A 14,273-nucleotide genomic window follows, 5' to 3' on the forward strand; every position below is an offset into this window, starting at 1 on the left:
GAAGAGTTGACTCATTGGAAAAGACTCTGATGCTGGGAGGGATTGGGGGCAGGAGGAGAAGGGGACGACAGAGGATGAGATGGCTGGATGGCATCACCAACTCGATGGACGTGAGTCTGTGTAAACTCTGGGAGATGGTGATGGACAGGGAGGCCTGGCGTGCTGCGATTCATGGGGTCGCAAAGAGTCAGACACGACTCAGCGACTGAACTGAACTGAACTGAACTGAAGTGAAAACAAGACTACTCCCCTACTTTCTCACAGAAACTAAATTTAGAAGTCAGGACTGTTTTAGCATTTGTAAAAAGTTGTCAAACTGAGTCAAAACTTCTTCTATCTAACCCCTCAAATATCCCTAGGATGTGGCTCTTGTTCTCTTGACTACAGATGGCCTCTACATCATTTGTGTTCGCAGGCCTAGGGTCGAGGAGAGAATTGAGGGGGAACATGTGTATGTCCCTGTAAAAGACTTACTGGCTTGTGGACACAGGGGAAGGGAGAGGGTAGGACAAATTGAGAGAGTAGCACTGGAACATATACACTACCATATGTAAAACAGATAGCCAGTGGGAATCTGCTGTATGACTCGGGGAGTTCATCCAGCTGCTCTGTGACAACCTATAGGGGTGAGATGGGGTGGGAGGTAGGAGGGAGGTTCAAGAGAGAGGGGACAGATATATCTATGGCTGCTTCATGATGATGTATGGCAGAAACCAACAAACATTGTAAAGCAATTATCCTCCAATTAAAAATAAAGAAATTAAAAAAAATTACTGGCAGTACTGCTCAGCATCTGTGTTTATACTTCATTGGCCAGAACTCAGTCACATCATATTCCTAGCTACACAGGAGTCCTAGAGCATACCTTTTAAGCTGGAACAACAATTTGTGCATGCTCAGTTGTGTCCGACTCTTTGCCACCCCATGGATGGCAGTCCACCAGGCTCCTCAGTCCATGGGATTTTCCAGGCAAGAATACTGGAGTGGGTTGCCATTTCCTACTCGAGGGGATCTTCCCGACCCAGGGATCAAACCCACATCTCCTGTATCTTGTGCATTGGAACAACAATAGGCCCAGATAAAAATGAAGATTTTAAAAATTTAATTTTCTTTGATTGTATATATAACATATTTTATAATTATATATAGTTTCGTAATAAATATGTACCCTGATGAATTTTCTCAAACTAAATACATTTCTGTAAGCAATGTCCAAGTAATTAAACAGAACATTGCTAAGTTACTTCAGTCGTGTCCAACTCTGTGCGACCCCATAGATGGCAGCCCACCAGGCTCCCCCATCCCTGGGATTCTCCAGGCAAGAATACTGGAATGGGTTGCCATTTCCTTCTCCAATGCATGAAAGCGAAAGGTGAAAGTGAAGTCGCTCAGTTGTGTCCGACTTAGTAACCCCATGGACTGTAGCCTATCAGGCTCCTCCATCCATGGGATTTTCCAGGCAAGAGTACTGGAGTGGGGTGCCATTGCCTTCTCCGAAACAGAACATTCGCAGCACCTATAATGAGAATTCTTTACATAAAGAAAGGAAGGGAATAGATACTTGTTGGCAACTGGTAGTCTCTGGCATAAACCCCAAACCACACTGAACCACAGTAATTTGCTGAGTATTTGATGTAAGCAACCACTTTTTTTTCTAACTGAATCACCATCCAATCAGTATTTTCTTTTTTTTTTCTAATTTCATTTTATTTTTAAACTTTACATAATTGTATTAGTTTTGCCAAATATCAAAATGAATCTGCCCCAATCAGTATTTTCATCACAACATCCCCAGTCACAAGCTCGTGACCAGCACAGAAAAGATGCTCAGTAAATTAAATATATGTTGCATAATTGATTGAATAAATGAACTTAAACTTCTGTCAGAGCTGTAATATTGAATTAACCAATTTGTACCTGAATTTACAGGAAATGTTTCATAAAATGTTTGAACTTGTACAGGAAGAGAAGGTGGAAAGTTACATCAAATTTGCTAATGGATAGTTCCTTGTGGTTATAGCTGAGAAATTAGCTACTAAGTTTCAGGCACTTAGCATTTTATGTGTATTCTTATTTAATTTGTACAGCAAGTTAGGTAGTATTATGCACGCTAAAAACTGAGGCTCAGAGGGATGAACTTGCTGGTCCAAATTTATCTGATTAGTAGCATTTTCCTAAAATTTCTCTTCCTATGTCATTTCTCTATGTAAAAATTTTAAGTCTTTGTCTTTTTTTCTTCCTACAAAGACTCTTTAGGTTCATTTCATTTTTCTCTAATTTCCCCAAATACTCTATATTCTGAGTCTTTTAATCCACTCTTTCTAATCTCCATTTTACTTCTCCGTACACACACACAGTATCCCAATTTGCTTATTGACTTGTCCTTGGAGCCTCAGTTTATATGTCACTTCCTCTAGGAATTCCAGCCCGTCCCTCTGGGTCAATTTCCTCCCTTTGGTAGTCCCACATTGTGTCACCTCTTATCAGAGCATGTCTCAAGTTTCTTGTGATCCTAGCTTTCTTGTTCCATAACTCCTGGGTAATAAGCTTGAGAAGAAGACCGTAGCTTGTCCAGTGCTTTATACGCAAGTACAAAATAGACACTTAGAAATAACTGTCCAGTAAGTGAATGAATGAGTCAGTGGATGTGTGGATGGAGTGGTGGAGCTATGGTTCAAAGCCACTTTGAGGCAATCCCAAAACTTGTGTGTCTATCTAACCCAATGATATTCAGCATCACTTGAGAGCCCTTGTCAGCAAGAACAAGACCTGTCTTAGCATACAGAATCCAAGATGGGCTTTATCTTCCCCTGAACATTGTTCACCCACCTGGTTTTGCCATACAATGTGGCTCTTCTCTGTGCTATAAAACACGTTCCTTCACACTGCATCTCTCATCTTGACACGAACGGTCATAAAATGTGTCTTTGTGTAACTTCTATCTTCTGCTTGCTTTCCACTCATTCCACTAACAAGTTGATCCTTTTCAAGGCTCTAGAACTCTAATTGGTGAGACCTATCAGCTTTGGTGCCGGGTGTCACCAGAGAACACTGATTGCCTTGTCATTCCAAGTGCTGGTGACGTGGACATTGATGAGTGTGCTGTGGGGAAAAGACCAGGGTGAGTCCGGGAGAGCATAGCTGGTCCACTGAAGCATTTCCATCTTTAGCTCTTTGGATTCTGTGAGCTGCATCAGCAGGGGTTTGATTTGCTGTTAAGGGCAAGTGAACTCAATAAATAAGGATGGTTTTCCACTCTTATTGTTTCATTTCCAGCGCAGCCCCAGTCCAGACATGGCAGAAGCCATTTATTGCGGATGCAAAGCTGTGACTGGGGCAGCTTGAACAGCCTGATATACGTGCTCCGTCTGGGCTTTTTATAGGGCAGCTGTTTCTCCGAGGATCAAGCTCAGGTATTGGGAGTGTGAATTATGAGTCCTAATCAACTTGGTCATGCTTTGTGGCCTGGGAAAAGCCAGAGTGGTTCCCTTTTATGATTTGAGAGTGCACTTTTTGCAGCCTGTGGAGCAATTAGCCAATCTTTGAAATGGATACCCCATAAACGTGGCATGTCCTTGGAGAGCCACCACAACAGGTTACTCTGGGAGGGGAGGCTGTGAGGTGGTCCCATGACTCCTTTAGTGCTTGCTGAATGGCCTGCAAGCCGGGGGAAAACTGTTTACTGTAAGAGAAAGAAGAAAAGTCTTCCAGACAGACAGGCACATCAACACATCCGTGGCTGTCCCTCCCCCATGGAATCATCAAAGTGTCAACGAGATTCCACTAAAGACTCCAAAGGGCTGTGCTGTTTACTTTATTCTGAAAGTTCTCCTATTTGTCTGATTGTAGCATTGATTTTGTCAGGACTGATATTACGTTTGTGTAGAGGAAGTGAGGACCTCCAGAAAGGGTTAAGGAGTGTACATTTTAAAAAATGTATTGAGATGAACTCATTTAATGTAAAATTAACCATTTTAAAGCAAGCAATTCATCAGTCCTTAGTATATTTACATTGTTCTGCAACCACCACAACTGTCTAGTTGCAGGATATTTTCATTACTCCCGAATGAAACTCTAAAGCCAGCAAGCAGTTCCTCCCCACCCTCCCTCTCCCAAGCCCCTGGCAACCTCCAAGCTGTGTCCTGTTTTTATGGACTTATCTATTCTGATTATTTCATATAGAAGAGGAATCATACAGGGTGACCTTCTGTGTCTGACTTCCTCCCTTGTACATATTTAAGGAAATTGTATTAATTTAGATGACTTCATATCAGGTGAAAAGATAACTTCGTTCCAGAGCTCTGGTTCTAGAAAGCAGCAAATTATCTCTTATTTGATATGGAGACTGAAAATATGAAAAAACAAAACCCATTGAAAACAAAGTATTATTGTTCTTAATAAATAGAACCATTATCTATCCAGTTTCCAAGCTTCAAACTTAGATGTTAGCTTTGATTCCTCCCTTTCCTTTATGTCCAACATCCATTTAACTACCAATTCTTCTTTATAAATTGTTAGAGATTCTTTATTGCACTAATGTTTCTCTACCACACTGTCATTTCTAAAAAAATGTCAGTACTCTGTCATTTCCTTTCTGGACTACCAAAACAGCCTTCTGGTTGGCTTCTAACTTCTAACTTCACTCTCTGTAACTCACTTTCCAAGAAGTAGCTTTTGGGGTATCCTTCAATAACACACCACACACACACACATACTTATTACCCTATTGAAAACCTTCAGAGTTTTTGCTGCCTTCAAAATATGATCTATGAAACCTGTAAAAAATACAACTCTAGAGTTGCTCCTCTCGGTTCTCAGTCTTCTGTCTTCCCTGCCATGTTCCCTCTATTCTGAACTTTCTTGAGGCTCTGACTGCACTCCATGTTTTTTTCCTCCATATGTCTGTTTTCACTAGTACTTTCCTGGAATGCCCCCCTTCCTTCCCCCTTTATCACCTGCATATCCTCTGCATTTCATTTCAGAACTCAGCTTAGATGCTACTTCTTCTAGGAAGTTTTCCTTCCACCTCCCACCTTCCCAACTCCTGCAATTTGTCACTCTCCCCTGCTCACATCAACCCCTGGAATCAGACTTTTAATTGCCTTGTTTGATTCTTGTCTCTTCCCTGAACTGTATAACATTTGAAGACAAGGATCATGGCTCATTTATTTTTGATTTCCAGTGCCCAGTGTAAGACTTGGTACTATTTATTGATGGGTCATGGAATATTGGAAAAGCTTAACTGACTGGTTCTTGAGAGGCCAGAGACCAAAGATTCACTATATAATATTATGTGATACTCAATGAGTTGGAAGAAATAATGCCTATCTGGAGTTAAAAGACTAAATATCAGACTCCCCCTGAACACTGAACTCTCGCCCTGTAGACACAATCGATGACCTTTCCTTCTTGTGAAAATTTTGCAAGACTTTAGACTTCATCACATTCTGGACCAGTGTTCTGACCTAAGTATTCTGGAATGGAAGAAGAAAACTGAATGCAACAGCCCTGAAGGAAACTCACCCGATGAAACCAGACTCAATGAGGGCTGGCAGTTAAATACGTCTGTGTGTCTGTGTGGTCACTGAATCAACCACTGGTCATTGAGTTGGGGTTTGGAAGACCATCTTACAGGGACTGAGGCTGATTGATTTACTGGCCATCCCAGCAGCCTCAAATGTTTGCTGGATTTGTTTTTGCCCCCCCATGCAGAATTGGTCATTCCTACATTTGTTCTTAACATACCACAGAGTGCAGACAACCGCTATGGCATGATATGATCTGTAATTATTTAAGGAGGTAGCTGTCTCTCTTTGAGGCTAGGAATTGCTTCTCAAATTCTTCTTTGTATCTCTTGTATGAATCAAAAAAAACTGTATAGATGAAGTACTTAAACTGATATATTTAATAGCACTTAATAGTTATTTCATAAGAGTGAAATTGTGTCTATTTCATAAGAGTGAAATTGTGTCTGATTCTTCTCTCTAGTACAACTATACTTTCAAAAAGCTCTCTCAATTATTCTTGGTATTATTATATAAATTAATAAATTCACCCTAATCAAGAAGCATAATAGTATTACTGATAACACATCATTTTCCACACTCCATGGATTCAGTTGTGCTCCTGTATCAGAGATGGTCCTGGGACCAACGGGCATGGTTCTACTTGTTAGTATTCTGTGTTCTCAAAACCCCATTAGGGAATATATGTTATTAGGAATAACTCAATACAAAAATGCACATTTATTGTGATATTATATGTGTCTCAATATGTCAAATTTTAGTTGAGGCTGATAAAAATGGTTTGAAGTGAAATTAAAGGCTGTCTACCCTAGTGATGACTCAATTGCAACATGTCTGGTCTACTTGACCACAGCCAGACCTGGACTCTGTGGGCATCCTTTGCAAGGGACATTGTCTTGCTTCAGTTGTGCCTCTTGGTAAAGACAGTTTTCTTTTGGTTTCCATTTTCTTGGAAAAGATAAAGAGATGCCTCTGGCTCAGAGTTACACAGTTGAGAGACAAGAAGTGTTATTCTCCTTGTGGGAATCTGAGAATGTCAGTCAGAGACCTGCCCTGTCATTTCAGAGGAAGGCAAGGATCTTCCCACATTCTTTTCTCTGACTCTGTTTCCCAGAAGATGTGTCCAGTTATTTTAGTGAGTCATGAAGAATCCTCAGAGGTACCATACTTGCCTGAATTTTGTACTTTCCCCCCCCTCCTCTGGAGAAAATGATGATGGAGAGTAGATGAATGATGCTGATGATATAAAAAGAGGAAAAGGATCTCGGGCAAAAGCGGCTAAAGTCCTAGTCATTCAATCATGAAATCGTAAATCTGTGACCTTGGTCAAAGCAACTAAACTCTATGAGCCTTAGTTTCTTCAACAAAGTCGGAAAAATGGTGCCTGACTGTTTTTTTCCTAAAAGATCAGAATGAAAAATAGGGATGCTATTTACTTAAATATGCATTATTATTCTTCATTTTTAAAAAGGGATGGTTTTATTTTTTATGGAAGTATAATTGCTTCCCACCTGCTTCCCAGGTGGCGCAGTGGTAAAGAATCCACCTGCCAATGCAGGAGACACAAGAGATGTGGGTTCTATCCCTGGGTCAGAAAGAACTCCTGGAGGAGGAAATGGCAACCCACTCCAATATTCTTGCCTGGAAAATTCCATGGACAGAGAAGCATGGCAGCCTACAGTCTCTGGGGTTGTAAAGAGTCGGACAGAACGGAGCGCGCACACACACACACACACACACACAATTGCTTTACAATGTTGTGTTAGTTTCTGTCATATAATGAAGTGAATCAGCTATATATGTATTTTTGTATTTATTTTAAATGATTACATTTTTAAAGATTGGTCATGCAGAAACTAGTTCAGTGCCTCTGCAGTGCACTTATCTTAATGGGACCATTGAGTCTGCGCAGACAGGGAGAACTTTTGAGGGGCTATCAGTTTAGCTCAGCTTTTTGGTCCTGATTGCAATGGGTGATCTTACCAATGTGTTCAAGGATGAGTGGATGGCCTGAATGCTTTGGTCTCCCCCAACGTCATATGTTGAAATCTTAACCCTCAATGTAGATCCACTGGAGAAGGAAATGGCAACCCACTCCTGTATTCTTGCCTGGGGAATCCCATAGATAGAGGAATCTGGTGGGCTATAGTCCCTCGGGTCACAAAAAAGTCGAAGATGACTTAGCCGCTAAACAAAATGTAATGGTATTAGGAGGTAAGTTAGGTCATGGGGGTGGAGCCTCTGTGAATGGATTAATACCCTTATGAAAGAAACCTCAAAGAGCTCCCACAACCCTTCTGCCTTGTGAGGATACAGTGAAAAGAAGTAGACTTAGAATGGTTGTTATACGTCGTCAAACTAGCAGTCTCTTACACTCTGTTTTTCTTCATATGCGAAGTCAACAATAGAGGTAGAAGACATAGAAATAGAAAAAAAAAATATGTGTGTGTGCGTTCCTTCCCTAAAGACAACATACTATAATAGATCTATAATTTCAGGGATTTCGATATCCCTAATTTCAGCCCTGGGAATGTAGGTTGAGATGCTAAAGTAGTAGGGAGATCAACTGTTGCCTATCGGTTGGTTGGTTGAGTTACTCATGTAGTAACTATTCGTGGATTACCTACCAGGTATCAAGGTCTGTACTAGGCATAGTCTAGTGGATTTAAACACATGAATGGCTATCTATGACATGAGGTAATGCAATACACACTGCTATAACAGAGTTAAGAACATATTGCTATGTGAACACAGACTACCTCTGTCTTAGGCTTTAGGTGGTTTTGGAAGGATTCTCTGAGGAACATGGGAAATATCCCACAATTAATCATCTGTACAGGTTTTCCCAGCTCTGTGTTCTTGTAAACAATCAGTCACTTATTTACATTATTCTATAAAATTTTAAGTGCCAAGCCCTTCCCATGTAGTGAGTTCTCTCTGTGTATAGAAATGAGCTTGGTGTGTTTGGGAAGTGTCAGGAAGGCTGTTTGATAGGCACCGTGCTTGGTGTGCCACATGTTACGACGATGAACAAAACAGACATGGCCCTCCACAGCCTATGGTCTGTAAAGCAAAATTGCAGGCTTTTGTCCTTCACTCACTTCATGCACATCCTTAGGTAAGTACTTTGTCTCTCTAGACCTCCATTTCTCCAGGTGTAAGATTAGGAGGTAGGATAAGATGATTTCAGTGTGTCAGCACTCGACCTTCTAGTACTCCACGTTATTCCCTCACAGCCCTTATATCATTAAGTTCTCAACAAAAGTCAACTGTCGCTTGGTTTAAGAATAAAAATGGATGGAAAACACATCTTGTTAGAGGCTCAGGTTTTTGAGAAGTGGCATTACCTTCTTGGGGAAGACATCTTTGCCTGACTGGATGTATTCAGTGGAAAGTAAGGGAACTGAGAGGAAATGAGAATTTCAGTGTCAAGTTCTGAAATGCCTGTATGGGTGCTGAGGCTCACGTCTGGGAATACTGTTTCAGTCTTATAAGATCCCTCTTTTGTGTAGGATGTATAACTAAAAGTTCTTTGTCCCATGGATGTGAACTAAGGATATCACCCTCTCAGGTGATTTATTCCTAAGCTGTTTTACTACCCAGCATACAATTCGATTATTTTTTCCTCTGGTGCCTGCCAACTTACCACTAATAATAGTAATATGAGTTATCTATAATAGTTATAAACCATAGTTATAATTCTTGACCTAGATAATGTATGAATTCTCAAGCTGTTGCATAGGTAGGACTTCATTTCTTCCTCCCAATAGCAATATGATATAGGTTGGGTGAGGGTTATTATTCCTATTTTATAGATAGGAAACTGAGGTTCAGAAAGGCTTATTAACTCACCTGAAGTCTCACAGATAAGAAGCTTCAGAGGAGTGATTCCACTTCATTTGTTTCTAGAGGAATATTTAGAAATGAATGATTCAAACCAAAGGCAAGCCACTGAGCAAGAGAAAATATTTGCACCACATATGTTAGCCAGAGGACTCTACAAAATATACAAAGAACTACAAGTCAATAAGTAAAAGATAGACAATTCAACAGGAAAACATGAGCAAGAAACTTGAACAGAAACTTCATTAAAAGAGCATATTCAAATGACCAATAAACTTTTGAAAGGCTGCTCACCTTCCTTGGTCCTCAGGGAAATGAAAATCACTTTCACAAAGCAATGTCCATCAATGTACATTGATCACAATGGCTCAGCTGTAAGAGATGAACGTATCAAAACATGTTGAACAATAAGTACATTATTTAGAAGGAACTGACAGGGAATGATGATAGTAGTTAACAGCAAGAAGAGTTACTGAATGTATTGAGTAAGAGGAATTCTATACATGTTGGTGGTGGGGGTGGACATTGTTGCAGGCACTTTGGAAAAGTGACCATATTAACTGAAGTTAAATATTTTCATACCCTATGACCCAGTAATTCTAGTCCTAGATATGCTAAAGAAGAGTGTGCATCTGTTGACAAAAAATCATGTGGAGGAATGTTTATAGCACCACTATTTATCATAGTTTGGAACTGGAGTAATCTAAATATTCATCCACAGAGAGATGAATAAACAAATCGTGATATAGTCACACAATGGAATATTATACAACAATGATAGTGAAGAGTAACACTATAGGTAACAACATTAATGTATCTTATAAACATGGAGTTTAATGAAAGAAGCCCCATGCAATGAAAGGGTCCCTACAATACTCTTATCGGTATTAAATATAAGGATAGAAGTTAGCTTTTGGTTGTGGAAAAGGATGCAGAGGATTCTGGGGTGCTAAAGATGTTCAATTCTGTGATATAAATGCTGGTTCCATAAGCTTGTCAGTTTGTGATAATCCATGAAGCTGTATATTCATGATTTGTATACTATTCCTCAATAGCATTTTACTCAGTTCAGTTTAGTTGCTCAGTCATGTCTGACTCTGCGACCCCATGGACTACAGCACACCAGGCTTCCCTGTCCATTGGCAACTCCCAGAGTTTGCTCAGACTTATCAGTGATGATGAAGTCAGTGATGCCATCCAACCATCTTATCCTCTGTTGTCCCTTTCTCCTCCTGCCCTCAATCTTTTCCAGCAACAGGGTCATTTCCAATGAGTCAGTTCTTTGCATCAAGTGGCCAAAGTATTGGAGCATTTTACTAAATGGACCACATAGTGAACTAGAGCCTTCAGGACACAATGAGTATCTCTGTGTGCCACGAAGAGAGATGACTCCATGAAAAATTACTAACAAATTTGGAGATAGTGTATTTAAGAAAGTATAAGTGAGGAAGTGAAGAAGAATGCAAATTGGAATATCAGTGTGTGAAGAGACCACCGGCCACCTGCTCAGATGAAGGAAAACAGCTTCATGTGGATTAAGTAACTTGCTGAAGGTCCAGCAGCTCATAAGTGGTTCAGCTGGAATTCTCATCAGCGTCTTTTTATTCCATAGCTCATGCTTCTTCAGCTATACCATCTCAGCAGGCAATATTTTACTTCAACCCTGAAACAGTAAAGAATAGGAAAAACAGAAGGAGGTAAAAGAGTAGACGTCATCAAGAAACGATTTAAAGTATTGGCTTAAAGTCTGCCTTTCACCATAATCTCTAGACCCTTATCTCCCTGTTAACTACTCTTTACTGGAGAAAAGTTCTTTAGTTGAAAGAATGAGTGAGTGAATGAATGAATGGAGAGGAAAGCGAAAACAGCCTTGGGAGGAATGCCGTACTCCATCAAGCTAACAGTCTCTAATGGCCTTTGGTTTTCATATTCTAAGTGAAGAAGCGAATAGGAAAAAAAAAAACTACACACACACACACACACAGACGACACACTTGCTTGGCCTACAACTTCAGGGATCTCAATATCCCTAATCACAACTTATACTGCAGGCTACACAGAAGCACTGCTGACTCCAGCCCTGGCAGGACTCCTGTTCAAACATACTTCCCAGAAATCTTGGGCAGCTTGCCACGGTAAGGAAACAATTTACGTCAGATTTTGAGCAGGGGACTCCGTTGAGGGTGGGGAGGAAGGCGGGGGCGAGTCGTTAAAGGTGGGAAGAGGAAGGCTTTTCATGGAGGCTACAGCTGATCACTTTTTCCCTGGTCCAGGAGGAGGACAAAGTGGTTATTATTCCTCTTTGGCTCACTGTGGCCCCAACAGCTCTGTTCTGAAAGTCAGTGGCTGCCTGGAGGTATCTCTGGGGATACAGAATGAGTCTGGCTATGATACTAAAGAATTTTCCTCTCTTTTGCTGGCTCTCTTGATGGTTTGCCACAGTTAAAAGATTTCTTTTGATTAATTATGGGTAGTCTTTAATGTTCCCCTTAGTTCATGGACTGGTATTGAAATGACCTCAGAAATGATTGAATCAAACTTCTTCCCAAGGCAGGAATTATTTGTGTAGCCAAAAAATCATTCTCCATTCTATAAATATTTATTCCTTGTGACAGATATTGTTGGTATTCTACCTACTGTTCAGCTGTTCTTCCCTTCTCCTTGCTAACAGCACTCTCATGGATTTTTTGCCAAGCAATAAGTTTTTATTGGTGTAAGTCGATCATGATAATCTTATTCTCACTCTTTTAGCATTCTTGGAAGCCCCAGTGTACCTCAGTTTTGTCCAAGGAGACCTAGGAAAATGAAATTTTCCTGCAGAATTCTTAAAGGGGTTTAGTTTTTCTGATGAAAAAGGACAGACACACTGCAATGTCCTTTCTCATTCTGGCCTCGACTGTAAATATGACACTTGCCACCTTGTGACCGTAAGGGTACTGGCAAGAAGGCTGTAGACTTTATTGATCTATTGAACAGACACGAGTTACTCTTATATAACTGTTAGGAGGAATGTAAATTGGTACAGTCACTGTGGAAAACAGCATGGAAGTTCCTCAAAACTTTAAAAATAGAACTAACATGCGATCCAGCAATTCCACATTCCACTCCTGGGTATTTGTCCAAAGAAAACGAAAACATGAATTAGAAAAGATATATTCACTTCAATGTTCATAGCAGAATTATTTATTATAGCCAAGATACAGAAGCAGCCCTAGTGTCCAGGGACAGATGAATGGATAAAGATCTATACGTATCTATCTGTCTATCATACACCGTATGTTTTCATTCATATATAGAACCTGTGGTGGATTCATTTTGATATACGGCAAAACCAAAACAATATTGTAAAGTTAAAAAAAATATAAAAAAATTAAAAAAACAACAAAAAAATAAATCTAAATTAAAAAAAAAAAAAACAACAAAAAACAAAGCAGACATACAAGTATAACAAAACAGATACAGACTCGAAGATACAGAGAACAAATGAGTGGTTACCAGAAAGGGTGTAGGGTGAAGAAGGGGTAAAGAGGTGAAAGAGATTAAGAGTTGCAAACTACTAGTTAGAAATCACAAAGATGTAATGGAAGCATAGGCAGTATAGTCAATGGTATTGTAATAAATTTGCATGGTGTGCATAATCTGTAAAAATGTTGAATTGCTATATCGTATACCTGAAACAAATATAATGTTGTAAGTTCACTCTACTTCAATCAAAATATAAAAGAAAACAGTAAGTCACTGAGGTCAGATTTTCTGCTTCTTGCAAATGTACATATATGGGTACTATATTCGAGGCACTGAGTGTGTGACAGCCTTCATCAATCAGCTCTTCAGTGTCTACCTCAGCTACCCAGAACTACCTAACCTGGGACCTCACCGTTCCTTGGGAAGCCTATATCTTGTGCCTAATTGAGGTGGAGGCATAAGACAGTCATTTGTGGCCAATGTGGGGATACTCTGATAGGTAATATTTACTCCAGAGGCTTTCCCGCCCCAGGGTGATGGAGGGTTGGTTGGGCTAGCATTGCATTAATGGCCTTGAAAGACAGTAGCAAGGAAAAAGACTTCTAGTGGGTAGAATTTGGGGAGTTGCATCTGGTTATCATTGGTGTGAAAAGATAATTGGCCAAGGAAGGGAGTGAGGGTGATATAGGGTTAGGGGGAACTAAGAGATACAAACTATTATGTATAAAATAAGCTTTAGTTCAGTTCAGTTCATTTCAGTCTCTCAGTCGTGTCCGACTCTTTGTGACCCCATGAATCGCAGCACGCCAGGCCTCCCTGTCCGTCACCAACTCTGGGAGTTCACTCAGACTCACGTCCATCGAGTCAGTGATGCCATCCAGCCATCTCATCCTCTGTGGTCCCCTTCTCCTCCTGCCCCCAATCCCTCCCAGCATCAGAGTCTTTTCCAGTGAGTCAACTCTTTGCATGAGGTGGCCAAAGTACTGGAGTTTCAGCTTTAGCATCATTCCTTCTGAAGAAATCCCGGGGCTGATCACCGTACAAAACGGTGAACATAGTCAAATCTTAAAATAACTGCAAATGGAGTATAACCTTTAAAATTTGTGAATCACAAATATTGTACACCTGAAGGTATATCGTATATCAACTATACTTCAATAAGAAAAGCTCACCATGATAAAAAGATAAGGGTCAACAAAGGAGGAATAATAGATGACTGTGAGAAAGAATGAAGCAGAAGAAAAATGAGGCAAGACAGAGATAGAGTGGGGATGAGAGAAAGAGAGGAGTAAAAGAGAAAATACTTCTCTATTTGTAAAAGTACTTCTTTATTATGTAAAAAAAGAAATCACACATTTTGAGGCAGCAATGAAAGATGAAGAAAATGTTGGCAGCACATATTAACAAGTTTCAAAATCCACCGAGTTCCAACATATAAAA

At 40.2% G+C, this 14,273-nt stretch overlaps 1 long non-coding RNA gene across 1 annotated transcript in view; it reads left to right on the forward strand.

Moving 5' to 3' along the window:
- The first annotated feature begins 11,220 nt into the window (after positions 1-11,220).
- LOC113904103 overlaps positions 11,221-14,273 on the forward strand; it is a 130,028-nt gene continuing 126,975 nt past the window's right edge. Inside the window, exon 1 of the long non-coding RNA XR_003514408.1 lies at positions 11,221-11,503. This is a non-coding gene — a long non-coding RNA (uncharacterized LOC113904103). The remainder of the gene's footprint in view (positions 11,504-14,273) is intronic.

This window comes from Bos indicus x Bos taurus, chromosome 14 (genome assembly GCF_003369695.1).
Source record: "Bos indicus x Bos taurus breed Angus x Brahman F1 hybrid chromosome 14, Bos_hybrid_MaternalHap_v2.0, whole genome shotgun sequence".
NCBI classification, from domain to species: Eukaryota; Metazoa; Chordata; class Mammalia; order Artiodactyla; family Bovidae; genus Bos; species Bos indicus x Bos taurus.